Raw genomic sequence first — 14826 nt, forward strand, 5'->3', positions numbered from 1 at the left:
GGTGACCCTTTCCATGGGGAGGACATGAGGCAGGTCTCTTCAGTCTTGGGTATCTCCAGAGAGAGACTTCTCTTGGCTTAAATCCATTCTATCACGCACTTTTCCAATTACATTTCCATTACCTCTGTTTTTTTGTTTTGTTTTGTTTTTTCCAATAGGAAAAGAATATCCCACAGAGCTGCATGGGTCAAGTCTGGACTACCTTAGAGTTTTTCTTTATACTTGTTTTACCCCTTTATCATTTCTTTTTTTTTTTTTAATTTTTTTCCCTTTATCATTTCAAAAGAGTATTTGAGGTAGCGATGGAGGTCAATACAACTTTTACATTCTTCTATTAGCTACCATTTATTTAGTCTTCCCCTAGGCTGTGTGCTGGGCTGTTTATCCATGAGAGACACACAGAGAGAGGTAGAGACACAGGTAGAGGGAGAAGGAGGCTCCATGCGGGGAGTCGGATGCGGGACTCGAATGTAGTATTTTATTAATCCTCAGAACAACCCTGTGAAGTAGGTATAATATTATCTTATAGATGAGGACCATTGTCGCAGGTAGGGCGTCTGGGAGGCAGATCAAGAGGGAGATTTGTACCCAGGAAGTTTATCGAAGATGCCCTCGGGATGAACACCTGCAGAGGAGGAGGGCGGTAGGAGAGAGGCTAACTCAGAGCGGCTCGCAAAGAGGTTAGGGGGCCTAAGGCCCCACGGTTGGTGAACCAAAATGCAGAAGGTCGGACTGCCTCCACGGCTGTTGCTCTAACCATTTGTCCTATTGAGGATGAAGGGGAAATAAGATGTAAGCAGATGGGTAGGTCCCTATCTAAAAAAAAAAAAAAAAGCATGCGCTGAAGTCCTGAAGGCCCCACGGTCCCTGGGCTAGTGCTCCAGGATTGATTCTAAGTTCCTGGGGCAGCAGTAGAGACAGAAACACAATTAGGAACAAGGTTCCCAGCAGCACCTCTGCAGTAGAAGCAAACCTGTGGTGGAAGGAGTCAGAACAGCGGTTACCTTTCTGGGTGACCTCCCGAGAGGCGGCAGGTGGAGGCTCCTGGGTGCTGGCTATGCCCTGCGTTGTGAACGAGGAGCTGATTATACAGATTTTAGTATGTATGAACATTAAAAAAAAATCATACACTTCAGGGCTGTGCACTGTAGTATATGCATGTTACACTTAAGTATAAAAAAATCATCAAAATTTTTGTCAGAAATAAAACAACCCAGTTGATCAGAAGTTCAGCCTTCTCTGGTACCGAAGCCCTAGAAAAATTCCCGGAGCCGTAGAGGACAGACCCTGCGTGTGACGTGTTGAAAGGTCTTCCCTCAGGGCAGCTGCGAGCAGCTTAGTGGGTATATGGAGTTTCCCGGGACTTTTCATTGTCCCTCAGTGAGGGCCGCGGCCTGGGGCTGGAGAAGACTTCGGTGAAGCCTTGAGAGGGCTCCAGTGTGGTCCCACGGGGGAGCTCTGGGTTCCCTTTCTCATTGTTAAACTGACACCCACGGGCGCCTGGGGGCTCAGTGGGGTCAGCGCCTGCCTTGGGCTCAGGTCTCCATCCTGGGGGCCTGCTCTGCGGGGGTCCGCTTCTCCCTTTGCCTCCGCCTCTCCCCACTCTCATCCGGGTACAGCTGCGCTCTCTCTCTCAAAAAAAAAAAAAAAAAAAAAAAAAAAAAAGTTGGCATTCGCAGTGCTCCTGAGGGTTCCCAAACGGAATTGCTCTCGGCTTAGACCCCTTGCCATAGGGAAGCTGCTACTGCATACACATGCCGAGGGCATGGGGTGACTTCGTGGCTGGGGGCCTGCGTCCACCTGCCCTGCCCCATCCCAGCTCGCTGGAGGCCGCAGTCCCTTCTCACGGACCGTGCTGCCAACCATCAAACCTACAAGTTGCACAAGTCCAGGGAGCGCCACCCACAGACGTGACTATTGTGCAGAGACCGTGTCTTCCCCACTCTCTCTTCGGAAGAAGGGGGCCTTCTGCTGAGGAGGGAAGGCAAGGCTCCACCCCGGCCCCAAGGCTCGGCCGTGGTTGCGCTGTGGGGCGGGGTGGGGGGCCAGAAAGCCCCGCAGGTATTGAGTATTAGCCAACCAGGCAGCCCTCAGCACATGTGCTACATCCTAGGCCAGGCCAGTGTGGGCGTTGGAGTCAGTCAACCTGGATTCAAATTCTAGCTGTGCATCTGCTAATTGGGCAAATTCCTAACCACTCTGAGTTTTCCCAGCTGTAAGTGGGCATGAAGATTACATAAGGGCCCACCTCATCGGCTTGTTTTGAGAATTGACTGGCACAATGTACCCGCAGCGCAGCACACACTGTATGTGCTCAGCATGAATCAGCTATTTGCAGGAATCTATTATCTGCACCGTGATCGGCATGAGAGAGAGGTGTTCTTCTCACTATGTAATAAAAGTGGACATAACATAGACGTGAGAAAGCCAGGGTTTATTTTTGAATAAATAATCATTTTCTTTTTTCATGGTTAAAAAAATGTGATGGGGGAGGGAAACGGGAAGATGTTGGTCAAGGGATACAGAATTTCAGTTCTGCAAGATGAATAACCCCTGGAGAGCTTATGAACAACAATATGACTATGAGTAATAAGAATGTTTTATATGCTTGAGATTTGCTGAGAGGGTAGATCATGACCATTCTCACCACAAGAAGAAAATGGGGGTGGACGTCTGGGTGGCTCAGTGGGTGGGCACCTGCCTTCAGCTCAGGTCGTGACCCGGAGTCCCACATCGGGCTCCCGGCAGGGAGCCTGGGTCTCCCTCTGTCTGTGTCTCTGCCTCTCTCTCTGTGTCTCTCATGAATAAATGAATAAAATCTAAAAAAAAAAGAAAAAGAAGAAGAAAATGCTAACTATGGGAGGAGAGAGATTAAGTAGCTTAATCATGGTAATGATTTCACTGCACAGGTATATCAAACTGTACTCCTTAAATATATACAATTTTGAATTGTCAGCTAGCTATACCTCAAAGCTGGGGAGAAAATGACAGGGTTTTTATTTTTTAATGGTCAAAGTAATACATATTCATTAAGGAATATTTAATGAAAAAGAAAAGTTTCAAAAATTATCTATTAACTTTTTGGTAGTTTTTTCTTCTATTCCTTACCGACAACTATGTGTATATGTGTGTATCTTTTAGCAACTTTCAATTATTATTATTAACTATAGTCATCATGCTGCACATTATGTCCTCAGAACTTACTTATTTTATAACTAGAAGTTTATACCTTTTGCCCCCTTCATCCATATATATATGTATATATATATACATACATACATACATACATATATATATATATATATAGAGAGAGAGAGAGAGAGAGAGACACTTTATTTATCTGTCAGAGAGACAGAGAGAGACCACAAGCAGAGGGAGCTGCAGAGGGAGAGGGAGAAGCAGGCTCTGCACTGAGCAAGAAGCACAATGAAGGGCTCAATCCCAGGACCCCAGAATCATGACCTGAGCCAAAGGCAGCTGCTTAACCAACTGAGCCACCCAGGCGCCCCCATATATATATATATATATATATTTTTTTTTAATAAACTTTATACTTTAAAATGTTTTTTGGTTTACAGGAAAGTTACAAGGATAATACAGGGACTTGCCATATGCCTCACACCCAGTTTTTCCTACTGTTATCTTACGTTGCTGTGGTACATTGTGGTACATAAAGAAACCATTTATCAAACTATTGAACATAGACAAATTATTTTTTATAAATAAGCTTTATGCCCTACATGACTCTTGAATTCACAACCCCAAGATCAAGAGTCTGCTGTTCTACCAACTGAACCAGCCAGACACCCCAACACATTGCTCTTACTTGAAGTCCATACTGATTTTGGATTTCTTTGTTTTTACTTATGTTTCGTTTCTGTTTTAGGATGTCATCCAGGAGACCACATTACATGCGAAGATCATGTCTTGTTAGACTCCTCTAGAATATAAGAGTTTCTGAGACTTTTCTTGGTTTTGGTGGACTTAATAGTATTGAGAAGTCCTGGTTAAGTATCTAGTAGAATGTCTTTCAATTGGGATTCATCTGATATTTTCCTCATCATTAGACTGGGGTGATGGGTTTGGGGGAGGATAACCACAGAAGTAAAGAGCCATCTTATCACATCATATCAATGGTAATATCAACATGACTTATCACTGTGGGTATTGACCTTGATCACCTAGTTGAGGTACTATTTGTAAAGTTTCCTCCCCCCACCCCATACCATATTCTTTTGAAAAAGGTCACTATGCACAGCCAATACTTTAAGGGTAGGAAGTCACGCTCCAATTCCTTAATGAAATACCATCTACATATATTGTTTGGAATTCTTCTGTATAGGAGATTTGACTTTTTTCTACTTATTTATTTAGTCAATAATTTATTGATTTCAGTAATAGGATCTCATGGATTTTTTTTTTTAAGATTTTATTCATTTATTCATGAGAGACACAGAGAGAGGCAGAGACACAGGCACAGGGAGAAGCAGGCTCTATGCAGGGAGCCCGATGTGGGACTCAATCCTGGGACCCCAGGATCATGCCTGAGCTGAAGGCAGACGCTCCACCGCTGAGGCACCAGGCGTCTCATGGATATGTATTTTATACTTTGAGTCATAATCCAGTATTATGCTGTTTGTTTTGTTGCTAACATTGTTCCAATTTTGGCTCTTGGAAGCTCCTTCAGTTGGCTCCTGTGCCATGGACATATCCTTGTAGGTTTTCTTTGAGCACTTCCTTACTTTCCGCACTAGAAAACGCTCCCTATTTATGTCGTATATTCCCTCCCCAGACATTTCCACAAGAAGCCTACTTTCTTTCTATTGGGGAATGGTATTAGAAACCAAGATCTGGGCACTGGGGATGCTCATTGTACCTGCGTGTTCTTGCTTCTGGGCCCTCTCAGTGGACAGAACTAAGAAATATACATGTAAATACTAATAGTTTTTTAGTGAATTCATTAGGATTTTCTACATACAAAATGTTATTATCTGCAAATAGACATAGTTTCACTTCTTCCGTTCCAATCTGGGTACTTTTTATTTATTAGTTTTTTCTTGCCTAGTTGCATTATGTTGAATAGAAGTAGTGAGAATGGGCATCTTTGTCTTGTTCCTGATCTTAGGGGAAAGCATTCAGCATCTCTCCACTACGTATGATGTTAGCTGTGGGTTTTTTGTAAATGTTCTTTATCAGGTTGAGGTAGTTTCTTTTTGTTTTTTGAGTGTTTTTATAATGAAAGGGCTGGATTTTGCCAAATGCTTTTTCTACATCTATTGAGATGATCATGTGAGTTTGGTCCTTTATGCTATCATTACGGTATATAATATTCACCGATTTTTAGATGTTAAACCAAGCTTGCACTCCTGGGAAAAATCCTGCTTGGTCATAGTGTAGAGTCCTTTTCACATGTTGCTGGTTTCAGTTTTCAAGTATTTTGTTGAGAATTTGTACATCTATATTCATAAGAGACATTGCTCTGTTTTGTTCTTGTAAAGTCTTTGATTCTGGTATCAGGGTAAGACTAACCTCATAGAGTGAGTTGGAAGGTGTTCCTCCACTTTTATTTTTTGGAAGAGTTTGTAAAGAATTGCTATTCATTCTTTAAATATTTGTTATAATTCACCTGTGAAGCTATCTAGGCCTGAGCTTTTATTTATGGGAATTTTTTATTTTATTTTATTTATTTGGGATGTCTGGGTGGCTCAGCAGTTGAGCATCCGCCTTTGGCTCAGGATGTGATCTGGAGTTCTGGGATCAAGTCCCACATCGGGCTCCCTGCATGGAGCCTGCTTCTCCCTTGCCTGTGTCTCTGCCTCTCTCTCTGTGTCTCTGATGAATAAATATATTTATTTGAAAAATGCCTAGTCTCATGTAACATACAGAATAGTTTTGTTGTCCTAAAACACAATTCACCTCTTCAACCTTCTCTACCCCCCCAAACCCTTAGCAACTACTGTTATATTTTATAGTTCTATACTATAAAATTCTTCAGAATGTTTTGAAATGGAATCGCCTTTGAAGGTTGGCTCTGTTCACTTAGCAATATGCATTTCATTTAGCAATATTTTCTATGTTGTTGCAGGAATCAATAGCTCATTTCTTTTTATTGCTGAGTGGTATTCTATTGTATGGATGTACCATAGTTGTTTTTTTTTTTCCCATACTTTCACCTTTTGAGGACTATCTTTGTTGTTCCAGTTACTGCAGATCATGAATAAATCTGCTCTAAACATTCCTGTGTAGATTTTTGTGTACATAAGTTTTCAAAGCTGTTTAATAAATGCCTATGAGTGTGACTGCTGGATTGAATAGCAAGAAAGACTATTTTTAACTTTATAAGAAACTGCCAATCTGTCTTCCAGAGCGGCTCTACCATTTTGTATTCCCACCAGCAACAAATGAAAATTCTTACACATTATGACAGAGGACTTTTCAGCTAAAAAGTCTCCAAATTTAAATTTATGGCCCTCTATTAATCTTGCTCTTTGCTGCTTTGATGGATCAAAAGCTGTGTGCCTGGGAGGTATGGACCCTTTAATTCATTTTATCAATCTCTCAGCCAATGGCTAACCTTATAAACACCAGATGTCCAAGGACATATCATTCTGTTAACAGTAAAGGGCTATAGTCAGAGAGGAGAAAAGTTCTTTCCTCACTGAACTGATAATCTCATTCTCTTGTGTGACATTTCCCCCAGGCCATGTATATTTTGCACCCTTTCCCAATAATCCTGATAGTTCAATGCTATAGGGGACTACAGATAATATATGCCTATTTTAAAAAATGCCTTAGCTATCCCTTTTGATTTTGCTGTTTATAGGAGAAAAAGTATACATTTGGGTTGAATGTCTTAGGGTAAATTGGTCCCTTTTTTATTATCTTTGAATTCCAATTAGAGGTGTATCTTAAATACAGGGGCAAATAAATATGGCATGGGGAGTCCTGGCTTTAGTGGCACTCGGTGGGACTGACAGGTACTAGGACAAGTTTGGGGAAAGGGGGTCAGGATGACCAGTGATGGGAGAGATGAAAAGAATAAGAACTTATCTGGGGAACAAGGAAGGAGCCCATGACAGGGGTGGGTGATCCCCCTGGTGGAGAGGCCCCTGTGCTTGAACCAGAGCGGGTAGAGAAGAAGAAAGAGACAGGAAGTCAGTCTAGAAAGTCAGGAGGGGAGAACAACTGGGGTCTGACCTGAATGGAAGCTGAGAGTGAGAAGCTTGGAGAGAAGAACCCGGGGCTTCAGTTAGTCTAGGAATCATTGAGACCTGAAGTTTTGACAGCAGCATCCGCAACAGCTAACACACTAATAGGTGCCCACACCTGTCCTAAACACTGCACTTCATTATTTCATGCAAACCTGTACGGTGAGCACCGTTACTCACGTTTTACAGATAAGAGATGATTTAGAGGTTTAGAGAATTTAAAGATACTTTAGAGAGAAGTATCTCTAAGACATTTAGCTTTTTTTTTTTTTTAAAGAAGTTTATTTTTTTATTTATGATAGTCACAGAGAGAGAGAGAGGCAGAGACATAGGCAGAGGGAGAAGCAGGCTCCATGCACCGGGAGCCCGACGTGGGATTCGATCCCGGGTCTCCAGGATCGCGCCCTGAGCCAAAGGCAGGCGCTAAACCGCTGCGCCACCCAGGGATCCCGACATTTAGCTTAAGTTGAGATTCCACTCCGGGTTTGTTTGGTTCCAAGGTACCTTCTTTTTTTCTGTGGGCTCTTGAACACGTTCTATGCTTAGGCAGGGGGGTATCAAAGTGCTCAGTCTGCCCAGATGGAACCTTCTGGATTCCCCAGGCCTCATTTCTTCCAGGAGCTCCCCTGGGTGTCTGTGGCCAATCTCCCTGCCTCTGACCCCCACTAGTCTTTGTCAATAGCTCCCTGGCAAGCATATTTTGCCTTGAGTTGCAGCTTTTGCATTTATTATGCAACTTCTGAACTTCTAACAGTCTGCTTTTTCTTTCTTTTTTTTTTTTTAAGACTTTATTTATTCTTGAGAGACAGAGAGATACAGGCAGAGGGAGAAGCAGGCTCCATGCAGGGAGCCTGATATGGGACTCGATCCCGAGACTCCAGGATCACAACCCGGGCCAAAGGCAGGTGCTAAACCGCTGAGCCACCCGGGCTGCCCACAGTCTGCTTTTTCATTTGTTTTTTTTTCCCTAATCTTTTTCCTTTTCAAATAGACTTTATTTATTTATTTATTCATTTATTCATTTATTCATTTATTCATTTATAGTATGCTTCATGCCCAGCATAGAGAACAATGCAGAGCTTGAATTCATAACCCTGTCAGGACCCAAACTGGGACCCCAGGGCACCTGGGTGGCTCAATGGGTTAAGTGTCTGCCTTCAGCTCAGGCCATGATCTCAAGGGTCTTGGGATGGAGCCCCGCATCAGGCTCCCTGCTCAGTGGGGAGTCTGCTTCTTCCTCTGTTCTCCGCCCCCACCTTGTTCTCTTGCTCTCTCAGATAAATAAATAAAATCTTTAAAAAAAAAAAAAAAAAGACCCAAGCTGAGGCCCAGAGTCAACGCTTCACCGACTGAGCCATCCAGGCAACCCTAGGCTTTATTTTTTAGGACAGTTTTAGATTCGTAGAAACATGGTAAAGACAGTACAGTACAGTGTTCCTGGATAGCTTCCACTCTCAGTTTCCCCTATTATTGGTAGAAGTGTGTGTCTGGTAGTGTGGAGGTAGTGTGGTGTCTCCCTCTTGACTGTTTTCTACACACTAACGTACACGTCAACATACTTCCAGAGACACAGTTCTGTTTAGTGTGTCTCGGCCTCCGCACACAGCTTAGCCTTCTGCTCTGCTGAGAGAAACCCTCTCTCAACATAGGCCACGTATCCACGGTGAGACCCTTGCTCTCTCCCTCGGGGCCAGGGATTTGGGACACAGGCTGAGATCTCCAAGCGGGATGTGTCAGTATCTCCTTTCCTTCCTTGGGGAAACTTGAAACTCTCTCAAGAGTGAGCTCTGAGGAAGAACAAAAACAAAGACGGAGATTCGAGAATCTGTTCTATGCGAGTCACATGCAGCTCCCACTTTGTGATCATCTCTTCTTCAGGCCGACTGGTTTGGAAAAATTATCCATGGACAAGCTGGCTTTGTCTGAGCTCAGGAACAGACAGATGCCAAAGCTCCACCCATAAACATTAATGGAGCACCCATCAGGTGGCTCTGGGGAGAATCCCCACAGCTGTCAGGACGTCTCCCAAATCTGTAAAACCCAGGGAGTGTCCCAGAGCAGGGAAGACAGGAGGCAGGGGCACCAGCTTTGGGGTGGAGGATGCCGGTTGAATTTGAGGGGGTTATCCAGGTGGAGGTGTCCTTGGGCACCTGGGAATAAAGATCTGGAGCTTAGAGAGAGGAGACACAAACTGGTATTTGTACAGTGGGCAGAAGGAGCCTCATTGCAGAGACCCAGGTGGGAGAGTATGGGTACCTGACTTTCAACTCATCACACACCTTCTCTCAGATAATTCACAGCATTTGCGTATCTATTAACCAGCTTGTTTTTATAAGACCTCTTAGGAATTAGATAATGAGGGGCACCTGGGTGGCTCAGTGGTTGAGCACCGGCCTTAGGCTCCTGGGATCCAGTCCCGCATTGGGCTCCCCACAGGGAGCCTACTTCTCCCTCTGCCTGTGTCACGGCCTCTCTCTGTGTCTCTCATGAATAAATAAATAAAATCTTAAAAAAAAAGAAGAAGAAGAAGAAATTAGATAACGATGAAGCACTGCTATAGATCCATTGTAATGGCCATTGGTCTGTTTTAAGTGATAACCAAACAGGAAACAAGGATACTTCTTGGAATGTTGCAAAGGCTTTAATGCTGTAGAAATGCAATAATAGGCTCCGGGAGACGGGTGAGTGACCAGCGGGAGCTCCAGGGAGGCATGCTGAGGCATCTGTTTGTCGCCGGGGCTCTGCACAGGGCCTGGCCCACAGCACATCCTCCATAAACGTTCATTAATACGTCATCAATAGGAGGAGACGAGCGGGAACAGGAACCATAAAGGCTCACTGCTTCACAGACTGGTTCTATTCTGTGACCACGTGGAAACCAGAAGCATCCTCCAGACAGGGAATAAGGACCGGACAGATGGCCCCAGAGCAGGCTCAGGCTCAGACACAGGACGAGGCAACACAGTCTCTCTTGCAGACGCAGCTGATACCACGCAGAGGAGCCCAGATCGGTGCCTCCCGGCACCCAGGAGGAATGCTGGGTTGGGGCTGTGACGCCAGAGAGAAGTGGGTCAGGGCAAGGGCCGGCCTCCCAGGAGCTGCTGCACCGAGATTCCAGACAGCCTGAAGCAGTGTCTGCGGGCTCGGCGTCTGAGGGGCCTGGTGGGCCTGGGCCGCCTTAGGTCGAGGCTACCCCGGGCAGAAAGGCTAGTCTTGAGAGCAGGTTCCCAGGCAAGGACCAACAGTGCCCCTGCGCCGTGCCAGGCCCAGCCATCTGCCAGAAGTATGAGTGCCCTGGCCAGAAGCCACCTTCCTCTTTCCTACTCAGAGAGGTGAAGAAAAGGAGGCAGGTCAAGGCTGGTGCCCTACTCGGCCAGCCTTTAACTAGACTCCAAAATTAGGTTGCCAAATGCATACTTTGTGGTCTGCTCCATTTCTTGTGAGTGTGTGAACGGGCCGGAGGGGGGCAGGGAGGAGTGATTTAATATTTGCTTCCCTTTAGTTTCTCAGTAAGAGTTTTTGTTTGTTTTGTTTGAAGGAGAGGGATTGATGGTGGTGTTGGATCATTTAAAAAAAAAACCTACCCTTGCTCCAGCCCCGGCTGGGTCTGCGGGCGGGGAGGCTCCCTGGGCAGTCTGCGGGGACTGGCTATCCAGCTGCTCTTCCCGGGAGTACTCAGTGAAGCTCACAGGAGGTCATTCCCCTAGTTCAGTTTCAGAAACTCCGTGTTATCAGTTCACCTATGGTCATGAGGAAATCTGCTACCCAAGGGCACAAGACACTGATTCACGGGGCCTATCGATTAATGTGTGTAGAGCCAGAGAACTGCTGGCAGGGTTGACTCTTCATACTGGAGTCTAGTGTCCGCTCAAGAATTAGGATGAGTGGGTTGTCCGGCAATCTGTGGAGTCCCAGCAAAGGAGCGGAATGGTCTTAAGGGCTATTTTATTTAGGCTGTGAGAGCCCCAGAATTGCCCTTGGCCACTGACAAGCTTTGTAAAATATAGGCCACTACAGTCACAGAAAAATAGCTGCCAAGCAGAAACCACTTGCAAGCCAGTTGGCCACACAGCGCAACCTGCCTGCCTGCGGATGTGCTGGAGGGGCTGTGAACAAAAACCTCTTCCTCTCCAACTTACTCAAACGTGCTCTAAAGCCCAGCAGCCTGGGCATCCCCGGGGAGCTTGTTAGAAATGCATCGTCAAGTCGCAGGGCCCCATGGGGACCTTCTGAGCCAGAGTCTGCATTTTAATAGATGCTCAGGAGACTCGAAAGCACTCAAGGCTCCACATGGATCTCAAAATTCACTCCAGTTTGATTCATTTCAGCACCTGCAGGGAACCCGCCTTTCCCTTAATAAAATCAAGGCAGGACCTTGGATCCTCACCAGAAATGCAGACAGCCCTGGGCTCAGCAGGAATGCTTCTCATTCCCCGGCTTCTCTTTCCCTCTGGAACTCTCCAGCAGCCCTGCTTACCTTCCAGTCCCGTGTTAGACCTTATTATTACACAAGCTGGTGGGTCCCTTCAAATGCTTCTTTGAATCCAGTTTAGAGGTGGTTTATCATAACTACATTTTAGCTTGGCTGCTTTGTGGGCTGTGGACCTTCATGTCATGATTTAAGAAAATTCAAAATCTCACTCTAGCATAGATTACTTCTAGAAAGCCTCCTGAGAGATAGTTACCCCAGGCACGCTGCACCTAGTGAGCTTGTCTTTGTGTTTGGGGTCTTTTATGTTGTGCCAGTAACATCAAATTCAATTATAAACTGGACTCAAACTTTCCGAAGATGGGTATGGGTATAAGGCCCAGGCTGGAGCCCAGCAGTAAATTATTCTGCTCTGGGCACAAACTTCAACTGTCTGCCTGCTGGACAACATGAGATGTAATGATAGTTTTTTTTTTTTTTTTTAAGATTTTATTTATTTATTCATGAGAGGCAGAGAGAGAGAGAGAGAGAGAGAGAGAGAGAGAGAGGCAGAGACACAGGCAGAGGGAGAAGCAGGCTCCTTGCAGGGAGCTCGATGATATGGGACTTGATCCCAGGTCTCCAGGATCAGGCCCTGGGCCGAAGGCAGGTGCTAAACTGCTGAGCCACCCGGGCTGCCCGGTGGTTTTAAGATAGAAGACCTCAAAGATCTCAAGCTAGGCTATGCCATTTAAACATTGTGGTGCCTTGGGGCACCTGGCTGGTTCAGTCAGTAGAGCATGTGACCCTTGATCTAGGGGTTGTGAGTTTGAGCCCCGTGTTGTATGTAGAGATTACTTAAAAATAAAATCTTAAAAAATAATAATAAAATTTGTGGCCCTTGAAACCAATTGCCTTGTATTCTTTGCACTTCCACCAGCCCACCTATCATACGGGTATGGTGTCTATTTCACAGGATCATTGGGAGGCTAAGACTCGGTGACACGGCCCAGCACCTGGACAGGGTCTGGGCTCAGTGAATGTCAGTAGACTGAGAGATGCACAGGAACTCTAGCTCTGGAACCGTGGCTCTGGGACACAGCTTCCCTAGCATTTAGGAGACTGTGGGATGAATTGGGGGAAGGTAGGCCAGCCCTCACAGGTGTAACCATTGTAGGATTTCTTTTCCTTTAGTGCCCACGGTTCTTGGTCACTCTTCTTCAAAGAATGAAGAGCAGACCTGATGAAGAGTGGCGGGCAGCAAGGCAAAATTTATTGGGGGATACAGTACAAATATCAGAAGCCACCTTCCTCAGGGAGGGAGGGTTAATCAGATTAAAACAGCCCACCCACACCAAAGATCCAATAACTCGATCCCAGGTTCCTGGGATCACTACCTGAGCTGAAGGCAGATGCTCAACCACCGAGCTACCCAGGCATCCCAAACTCTTTGTTTAAATATTCCACCGGCTGTTGAGCTGGGCCCTGGGCCTGGGTTAGGACACCCAAGGCCATTCCCTTCCTTTCTGTGATCAAGTTGTAAGTCCTCGGGCAGCCCTGGTGGCTCAGCGGGTTTAGCTCCACCTCCAGCCCAGGGTGTGATCCTGGAGACCTGGGATCGAGTCCCACTGCCTGTATCTCTGCCTCTTTCTCTCTGTGTGTCTCAATAAATAAATAAATAAATAAAATGTTAAAAAAAAAAAGTTGTAAGTCCTCACTGTAGGAAGACTAAGAGCTGGGGCACTGAGTAAAGCCTAGAATAACAGGATGGGGTCTTTTTCCTTCTGAGGGTAATTTCCTCCTAGGACGGGGAGGGGATGGGTGTGTGCCTCTTGTCCCCACCTGACTATCCTTCATTGTAACCACCAAAAGGTTGCCTCCTTGACCACATTTCCACATATGTGAGAAATAAAAATTTTGGCAGAATCATTTTCCAAACCAAGGGAATGTTTGTCTATTTGTGTATATTAAGCAGAAATCAAGAAGTTTCTGATGATATGGCATTTTTCCTGAACATGGGATTTGCTGACTTGGGATTTAGATTTAATTGTTTACCAGGGCTTTCTTTACATATAAGTTCATTTTCCCTGTTTATGTCAGCAGCCGCTCAGCATGCCATGATGTTCTTTCAAAAATCTTTTTAGCCTTTAAAAAAAAAGAGTCCTTGATTTAGGCAATGTTTGGCCACATGGCATACAGTTTATCCCAAGTATTACTGTTTAAGATGCCAGATGTACTCCATAGAGGAAGAGAAACTCAGACACAAGTGAAAGAATTGCAAACTGCAGATGTTGAAAGGAGGAAGATGTAAATAAGAAAAACTAAACTGACTCACCGATATTTTGGAAACAAAGTTAACAGAACTCTTTTAATTCAATAACTCTCCTTATCAGAGGTAGTGTATATTGGGAGAATTTAAAGAAACCAGGATCTTAAAAGGACAATCTGAGCACACTGCAATTCTGTTAAACATGTACGTAGATGTCTGGAGCATCAGTTATACTACAAAATCTCATATTGAGGATTATCTGAGATTTCTTCCTCAACATGAATAGGAATCCAAATTCTGAAATGCAATTAAAGCTGAAATGAAAAATAAATGGATCCTCTCCCAAACTGAATCTTCTCAAGTTGTCCTATTTGGACAGTCTCTGAAGCTCTCTCTCTTTTTTTTTTTTTTTTTTAAGATTTTATTTATTTATTCATGAGAGACAGAGAGAGAGAGAGAAAGAGAGAGAGAGAGAGACGGGCAGAGACACAGACAGAGGGAGAAGCAGGCTCCATGCAGGGGGCCCAATGTGGGACTTGATCCTGGGTCTCCAGGATCATGCCCTGGGCCGAAGGTAGGTGCCCAACCACTGAGCCACCCGAGCTGCCCCTCTGAAGCTCTTTAATAAAGATTCTATCTTAGAGAGAATGCCATGGGTAAGTCAGTCTGTGCCATGAGTAGATTTGTAAAGAGATAGCAGAGTGGAGTTGTTTAGGGCTGAATTTGGAAGCTAAATTGCCTAGGTTTGAATTCTGGTTATCACCACTCATAAGCCGTATGATCTGGGGCAGATCCTTTAACTTCTGTACAATGCCAATTTTCATACCTGAGAAATGGGGAATTCTTATTTAGGATTGTTATGAGGATCACAGGAACTAACACTATAAAAGGATTAGAATGGTTCCCAGCACCCAGTAGACGCTCAAGAAATCCTGCTCCTT

Source organism: Vulpes lagopus, chromosome 1, assembly GCF_018345385.1.
Source record: "Vulpes lagopus strain Blue_001 chromosome 1, ASM1834538v1, whole genome shotgun sequence".
Taxonomy (NCBI): Eukaryota; Metazoa; Chordata; class Mammalia; order Carnivora; family Canidae; genus Vulpes; species Vulpes lagopus.